At 25.7% G+C, this 8,313-nt stretch overlaps 1 long non-coding RNA gene across 1 annotated transcript; it reads right to left on the reverse strand.

The window, feature by feature from the left end:
- Positions 1-1,289: 1,289 nt before the first annotated feature.
- LOC107882972 lies at positions 1,290-7,918 on the reverse strand. Its single transcript, XR_001679020.2, has 5 exons — positions 6,650-7,918; positions 5,312-5,362; positions 4,170-4,229; positions 1,594-1,653; positions 1,290-1,514 (listed from the first exon to the last, which is right to left on the reverse strand). It is a non-coding gene; the product is annotated as an uncharacterized LOC107882972 (long non-coding RNA).
- Between the last annotated feature and the right edge of the window lie 395 nt (positions 7,919-8,313).

Here is an 8,313-nt window from a genome sequence, read left to right on the forward strand (position 1 = left end):
TCCAGAATTTAACTAAAGTACAAGTCTTCCTTAAAATTCCATGTATTATGACAAATTTCAAAGACTTCGTACTAAATTGCAAGATTTTGCACTAAATTACAAGACTTCCAACAAATTAAAAGACTTCCCTTAGAATGCGAAGACGCCCCACTATAGAATACATTTTTTCCTAAATACCAATTATTCCACCTACATTCAAAGACTTCCCTCTAAATTAACAGTATTCCCTTTAATTTCCTCGTATTCCGACTAAATCCAAAGACTTTCCACTAAATCATTTTACTTTCCACTACATTCATAACTAAACTGCGTATGACTTGTATGTATTATGACTAGGTTAACAATTATAACTGTATTGATTAAAGAAGGTACGCAATTAAATTCAATAGGTAGGTACATGAGTTTTGATAATTTTTCATTCTATTAAAATGTTTTTACTAATGAAATTCTTAAGCAATTGAATTGCCTGCCACAGCAAAGAGGGTCGTATCTCTATTTTCACATTTTTTTTTTTCAAGTCGTTATAACTGTTTGTAATTTTCCCGCTAAACTGATAGTAGCATAAGACGATCAAAGACGTTCTATACAATAAAATTCAGTTACTACCATCTTCGCGGGAACTACACAAAAATAGTTATGAAAACTTGAAAAAAAAAATTGTGAAACTAGAGATACAACCTTCTTCGCTGCTGTGGGCGAAATGTACCCTTAATAGTTTCATTATTTTTTTTTTAGAATTTCAGAAAATTTTGTTTATTATGTTGGATACTCTTTAAATTTGAATAAGCTTTATAATTTTTTTTTCTACACAATAATACCCATCAATATTAATTAGAGATTTCAATGTTTTCTATGTTATAATATAAAAAATATTATAACTTACAAGGTTCTATAAATCACAACAAAATTACAAAATTTAAATAAATTTAGTTGTTAATAGTTGTTTATAATTTCTAATCATAAAAACTGGGAATCGAAAACTGATCAATTCTCATATGAACTAATTTAATAAATCTACCATGAGTACATAAATAATAAATATAATAAATGTACAGGAAGGCCTGACAAAAAAAAAAAGTTCTAAAATTTATTTACTCAAAAATAAATATTTATATATAAATAAATTCTGAAAAATAAACTAGGTATTTGACTTAGACAAATATATTCACAAACAAAACTGTTCTTATAATAAGATAAAAAAGAAATTGGCTATTTTTAATTTTTCAAAATAATTCAAATCAATATTTTATACAATACCTACCTGTAACTATAAATTATATAATATATAACAAAAATAAAATAAAAATAAAATAAAAATAATGATTAGAAATAAAGTTATTTTATCTGTCAGGTCTTCCTGTTACAAATTCTGTGTATTATATAGTAGGCCACCAAATTAAACATAAGCTATATATTTATCAACTTCTTGGTTAATATTTGGTACCTAGGTAGTTTATATTATTAAAGTAATATTTACCTTTTTTGCACTACTTTTGATTACTTTTAACATCAATCTGGTCCATATAATGTGAAAATATAAACAATTGTTTATTATTATGATCTAAAATTAAAATATTTCTTACTAGTATTTACCTTCAAAAGTAGGACATACGCTGTATTTTGTACAAAATGCTGATGTTGCTCTTAAGTATTCTTTGAAAAAAAAAAAAATAAAAGTTTAAACGGATATAATTTTTTATATTCAGTTGAATATAATTATAGAACCTTCTGAATCATAGTTTAAGAGTATTATACGAGTATATTATAATTTAAAATATAATAATATAATAAATTGTTTTGTAACATGTTAGATTTATGTTATATTGGTTTGTAACCAGTTTAATAATCATTTACCTTTATCACTCTTAGGCGAATAATTAAGAACAAACACATTCAGTGGATCTGAAAGGATATGAATTAGGTTCACACAAGTGTTTATTGTTACTTTATAAATGCTACATTTTATATTTGCGTAGACATCTGCATTATACGCAGTAATAAATATACATGGATTATAAAGGCATTAAACATTTCGTAATTATTATTATATGTCATTGACAAAAACCACTTACAATCATTAAGATCGCCTCTGTTGATTTTATAAGCTAATATATCATATAACATAAGATTTTAGTATACACTAGGTCAAATAAATATATATTATAAAAGTGTATGTAGGTATAAAAAAAACAACTAGAAGGAACATGAAAGGTTAGCGGTGCTTGTAACATTATCATTATGATGATTTGTAATATTTTAATTATAATATCGAGAGATGTATTGAAAATCTGTGTATCGTATTATTCACACCACGTAGGAAGAAAACGGCACAGTAACATTAATTATATATTAGGAACAGCCGCAGATAATAATTTTGGTGTAAAAATAGCTTTTTAACAACTACCTGCTACCTACATAATTTCTCCTTCAACTATTGTTAGTACGTGTGGTAATTATATTACTAAGAAATTATACAACAAGACTACAGTTTATTATATACCATATCAGAGTGAATTAATTCCCTCTTCGCTGATGCAGAATTTTAATTATATAATATATAAAGTTATTTTTAAATTATCAAATGTAATACAATATTATAACTATGCGATAGTAAGTATCATTTTGCATCGTAACATTCTAGAAATCACTCTACGTATTATCACAGATTATATAAAACCAGATGGTGCACTTCTTCGATTTACTGATAACAAAAACCTACCTCAAATCAGTAGGGCCACATAAGGGATTTAAATTAATGTACAACATACTTTACCATAATTTTTAATTATTGTATCAAATAATACAATGATATAACTGATATAACCATAAATTATATAAAACATGGCATTTTTTACAAATCTTATTAATTTTACTAAGATTTAATGTTTATGTATTAAAATTTAATGTAAATAATAACTCTAATGAAAAAATATTATAAATCTTAAATTAATGACTAATGTGATAGTAGGTAATTGGATGTAGAATAAAATACTAGGCTTAAAGAACAAACATATTGAAAATTTTGTAAGAATGTATTAAATTTATTCAATGAAAATAAAACCAAAATTCCAAAAGAGAGAAACGAAAAATAATATATTACATTAAAAGAATACATAATTTTTATTAACTTTTACAAGATCATATTTTTGTCATATAATATCATATATGTCATCATATTTTAAGGACTGTTTAGTGAAAAGTATTTTGCTAAAGATACTGAAATCACTAATAATTTGGTTATAACTTATAAGTTATACATACAAACTGCATCATTATAATAAAAGAATACATCAATTTTATTATTTTTTATATGATCACAGTTTAGTCCTGAAAAGGACTGTTTAGTAAAAAGTATTTGGCTATAGTTTAGTGCTGAAAAGAACTTAGCGTACTGAAACATTAGTAATAAACAAAAATGAAATAATATTAACAGGTGGTGGATTTGTCAGAAATTATGTAGGTACAATATTGAAGTTATGTTATGGTTTTGACTTATGAGTTAATTCAATAAAATCAATTGTTTAGAAATTTAATTGTAGAAAATATTCTGAATCTAACAAACAAATTAAGAAGATAATCTTTATCAAAACTTTCACATGGGTGATTATAAATTACGCTAAACATACTTTAATTTTAATTCTTTACCTACTTCATTTTCTGGAGCAAGTATTGGAAAACGATGAATAAAAGCAGATTCTAAGTTATGTATATAATTATAAAATTCATTATGTGGCATCATTAAATTGCCATAAGTTGAGTTTTCTTTATTAGTATATGCTTTAAAATGAGAAAACAAAAATGATTGATCTAAGTCTTGTTGAAATTTAGCATAATTTATACAAGTTCATCAAGTCAGTGATGCGTAGCTAATAAACAATAATTTCTCATAAAGTCTTATTTTCCCTATTCGTGGTGAAACTGATTTGAGGTAGGTTTTGTTTCTTCACATTTTTGAGAATTGCATGGGCTGAATAAAATGGGAGTGCACTATCTGTTTTCATATAATCTGTGGTATTATCATTAATGCATATTTTTTTATATGATTAATGTGCATTTATTCTTGTATAAGTTCCCTACTAAATATTGTTATACATTTGTAATTTAATCATCTATAAGCACAGTAACTTTTAAAAAAAAAAAGATATATTTAACTAGTAATTTATACTTACCTAATGCACCTATTTGGGCTTCAAAAAATTGTGAGTTTCCCTTCTGAACGAAATCGTTTACTATAAAAATATACATTTTTATATTAAATTATATAACATTTTTATATTAAATTATATAACATTTTTATATTTTTCATACATTTCATTTTGTTACTGTTTTTATATTTCAATAAACTCATTAATCAACTGCACATAATTGAAATTACAACACAAAAATCATGTAATAATATTTTAAGTATTATTTTAGCATAATTCAATGTAGTAAGAACCCCGCAGGTTTTCCCTCGAAATTAAACTATGAATCATTTCCGTACAAGACAGTTTCCTATTCTACACTAAAACCAATAAATAGTATCAAAAATAAAGAGGATTCAGATCAACTATGGGAGCCTTCTGTATTAGCCAAATATGCATCATATATACTTTATACCTACATATACTGTTATACGAACATATTATTGTACTTTATATACAATGGACTGAATCACATCATAAATACTTTGCTACAAAAATTAGATTCAATTCAAGAATAACCCATACACAAAATAAAATACAGAAATGCATGAAAAACTAAAAGTATTATATACTTTAAAATATGCTTATTAGAATAAGTACATATTATAAATGGTAAGTGTAATATAATAGAACAACAAGTAGAAATGTGAAAACATCGTAGTTGTAATATTAATCTTATTATCCTACTGGTGCATAATCTTTTAATAATTATAGGTAGGTAGATATATACAATCCTAAGAATTATTAACACGTCCTCTAAAGAACGGTCAAAGAATTGTTAGGAAATATTAATTTATCCAATACATAGTATGGTTGAACAAATATGTTAAAAAAACTGAAATTTGTAAATATTATAATATTGTTAAAAGTTCAAACTTTAAAAAAAAGCTCCACAAGTTCTCTCGAGGAGATGTTCAGAAATGTTATTATATTTACAGCGTTAAAATCGAACCGTCTTAAGTCTCACAATCTTGTCATAACAGAGGGTCTAAAATATTTTTTTATTGACCGACTGGAACCATTTTAATCATCTAAATTACTATATAATATTATAGATTCAATAACCACAGTACACGTTATTAAATATTAAAATATAACACTATTAATAACTAGACATGTATACTTACTGAATTCTCTTCTAAAGCTATCAAGTGATTTATCATTTGTAAACTGTTTATCTATAAAATAATAAATTATATTATATAAAAATCTCAGTTTGTTCTTGTATTTATACTTCAATATAATCCACTGCAAATACTTGTGGACCTACGTAATTAAAACATATAAATATATGTACATATTTGAATTATTAATTGAGCACAATGCAAGTGTTGGTGTACCTAGCTTTGTAAAATAAAGCAACAGCATGTCACAGATTTAGCAATAAATTGGTATTTTTTTTTATGTGGTTTAAGCTACTTACTCTCTTAACTTTTCTTACATCTTTATAAATAATCCCTGATATTTTTGCCTAATTCAATCGAGTCGTTTGTGAGTATATAAGCTATACACATACATAATTATGGTTTTAAGGCAAAGTATATTTAGTCGGGGGCGTAAACTGAATAATTCTATGCATGCTTGTACACGATCTACCCGAGTAACCAATAACAACCATTTATATCCAAAAAAAAAAATGATATACATTTTTAGTTTGACTATTGTGTATTATAATTTTCAACCAATTGCAGCAATTTAAACAAAAAAAAAATTCAATTTTCTCAGTGAATCTCAAGAACCCTGCTTGACTACCTCTTTAAAGTAAGGATTATCGGGAGATTCTTTTTGCACTTCTAGATCATTAGATTAACCACTATTCAAAAATGTATGTGTATGAGGTTCATACAACTCCCAAGTTCAGTATTTTTTAAGATGTAGTGATCAGTGAGGGTGGTATTTGGCTTATATATATATATATATATATTATATACATAAGCAAAATACCGCATATTAAGTGACCGAAAGGGTTGGGTGAGCACATTCTGAGGGCTTCCGGTGGACCGTGGGTATGGGGCCCGTCAGGGGATCGATAATTGAGATAAGTCCATCGAGTAAGTGACAAGTAGTAAATACCAGTAATTGGGCAGAAACTCCATAGAGAACCTCTATAATTTTATTTTAGACTCGAACAATTTCGTATTTTGTGCACATCTAAATTATGAGTGATTAAATAAATATTATAACGAATAAATAAGCATTAATACGATTATCCGACTTTGTTTGAGTTACATTATTACAAGTATCGTGCCAAGGTTAATTTCAGTAAGACGATTCACCACACTTCCTAACTAATCAAAAGTCATAATATATCAATTACAATCGTTAATACATATTTAATAATATGATTTGTGCATATATTTATTTTTAACTATTAACTATTGTAATATAATTTATCGTCTATATGTAAACACATTATACATTATAAAAATGTAAATATAACCTAGTAACCAGTAACTTTCACTTACTGTTAACAGATGGTACGATTTCACCGTTTTTATCATTTGCTGTTTCGATCTCATATGCTTCATCTATAAAATGATAAATTATAATACACGTAAATCTCAGTTTGTTATTGATTTTTTTTTTTTTATGATGCTTACCTATTTTTCAAAATGAATTATTAGTCAATCTTAATGAAACATTTTTTTGTGAATCATAACTCAATATTCCCTAGCGGTGATATGAACATATTAAGTCAGTGTCCACATAAAACTACTTATACCCAATAGTCGACTCGCAAACGTAATACATATATTGCAATATTATATCAAATCTTTGTCGAACAATTCACTTATCATAGATACTAAAAATATTATCAAAGCATCATGTTCAAGACACTCAAACATACTAATTAAAATTCATAAATTACAAAATATAAATTAAACTATGAATCAATTTTGTACAAATCAGCTTCATATTGTAGACAAAAAACAATAAATAGTTTCAACAAAAGTGAATTAAGATCAGATACAGGATCCTTCCAAATGTGTATCATATAAACGTAGCCGATGAACCTATACCTGATATAAAATGGGCTGAAATATACCTCAAATACATGACCAGAACAATTAGACTAAACAATAACCCATACAAGAAAAGGAAATACAGAAATTCACGATAATCTAAAAGTGTTATAATTTTTTGAATAGGTTGATAATAACACATATTATTATAAAATAGTAGGTATATAAAAAAACAACAGGAAGAAATATAAAATGGTTGTAGTTCTTATAATATTAATTACAGTTACCCACTACGTAGCAAAAAAACAGTGCATTATCGTTATATAGTATGTTTGGTCAAACTAAAAATATTTTTTAAGTCTACCTCCTAACTACATCCTTTCTCGTTCTGGCATTTTTAGTACTGTGATCGTTGTATTACTGAGAAATACAACAATAATTCAGTTTATTATATGTTTTTTTCATAGTAAATAAGTTCCCTCTTCCCTAATGCAGTTTTATAATAATATTCTAAATGTAAGGTTTTCTTCAAATAATCAAATGTAATAATAAAACAATTCTAATAGTTACGATATTTTAGTCTATATCTATGCATTTACATTAGAACAACCAAAGGATAGCTTTATATTCGTTATATTGTGTATATATCATTAATATATACACATTTGATTATACGATTAATACATATTACTCATTTTAATTTTCAATATATTTATGAACAATCAATATATGCATTATAAAATATTTAAATATAACGTTATAAATAACTACTATACCTAATGTATACTTACAGAACTTGGACAGTAATTTTTGAAATGTATCAGTCTTGAATTCGTACAAATCTATGAAGAGATAAATTATATTACACAATACAAATATGTCAATCTCAGATGGTTACTGTTTTTTTTTTTATTTCATTATAATAAACTACCTACACAAACTTGTGAACGCAATGAACACATAAATATATATATAATTTAGCCCGGTGCAATGAAGGTTGACACTCAATTTTCCGTACCTAATGGATCGAATACTGAACCAAAATATTATGCTCGAATTATGAAGTGTAAATATCACAATGGCTTTCATATTTCTAGATAAGTCAATGACACGTTTTATCATGTCAAATCTCAAAAAACAGCTTTAAAAATTATATGGACGGTCAA

The sequence above is a fragment of the Acyrthosiphon pisum genome, chromosome A2, assembly GCF_005508785.2.
Source record: "Acyrthosiphon pisum isolate AL4f chromosome A2, pea_aphid_22Mar2018_4r6ur, whole genome shotgun sequence".
Classification (NCBI taxonomy): domain Eukaryota; kingdom Metazoa; phylum Arthropoda; class Insecta; order Hemiptera; family Aphididae; genus Acyrthosiphon; species Acyrthosiphon pisum.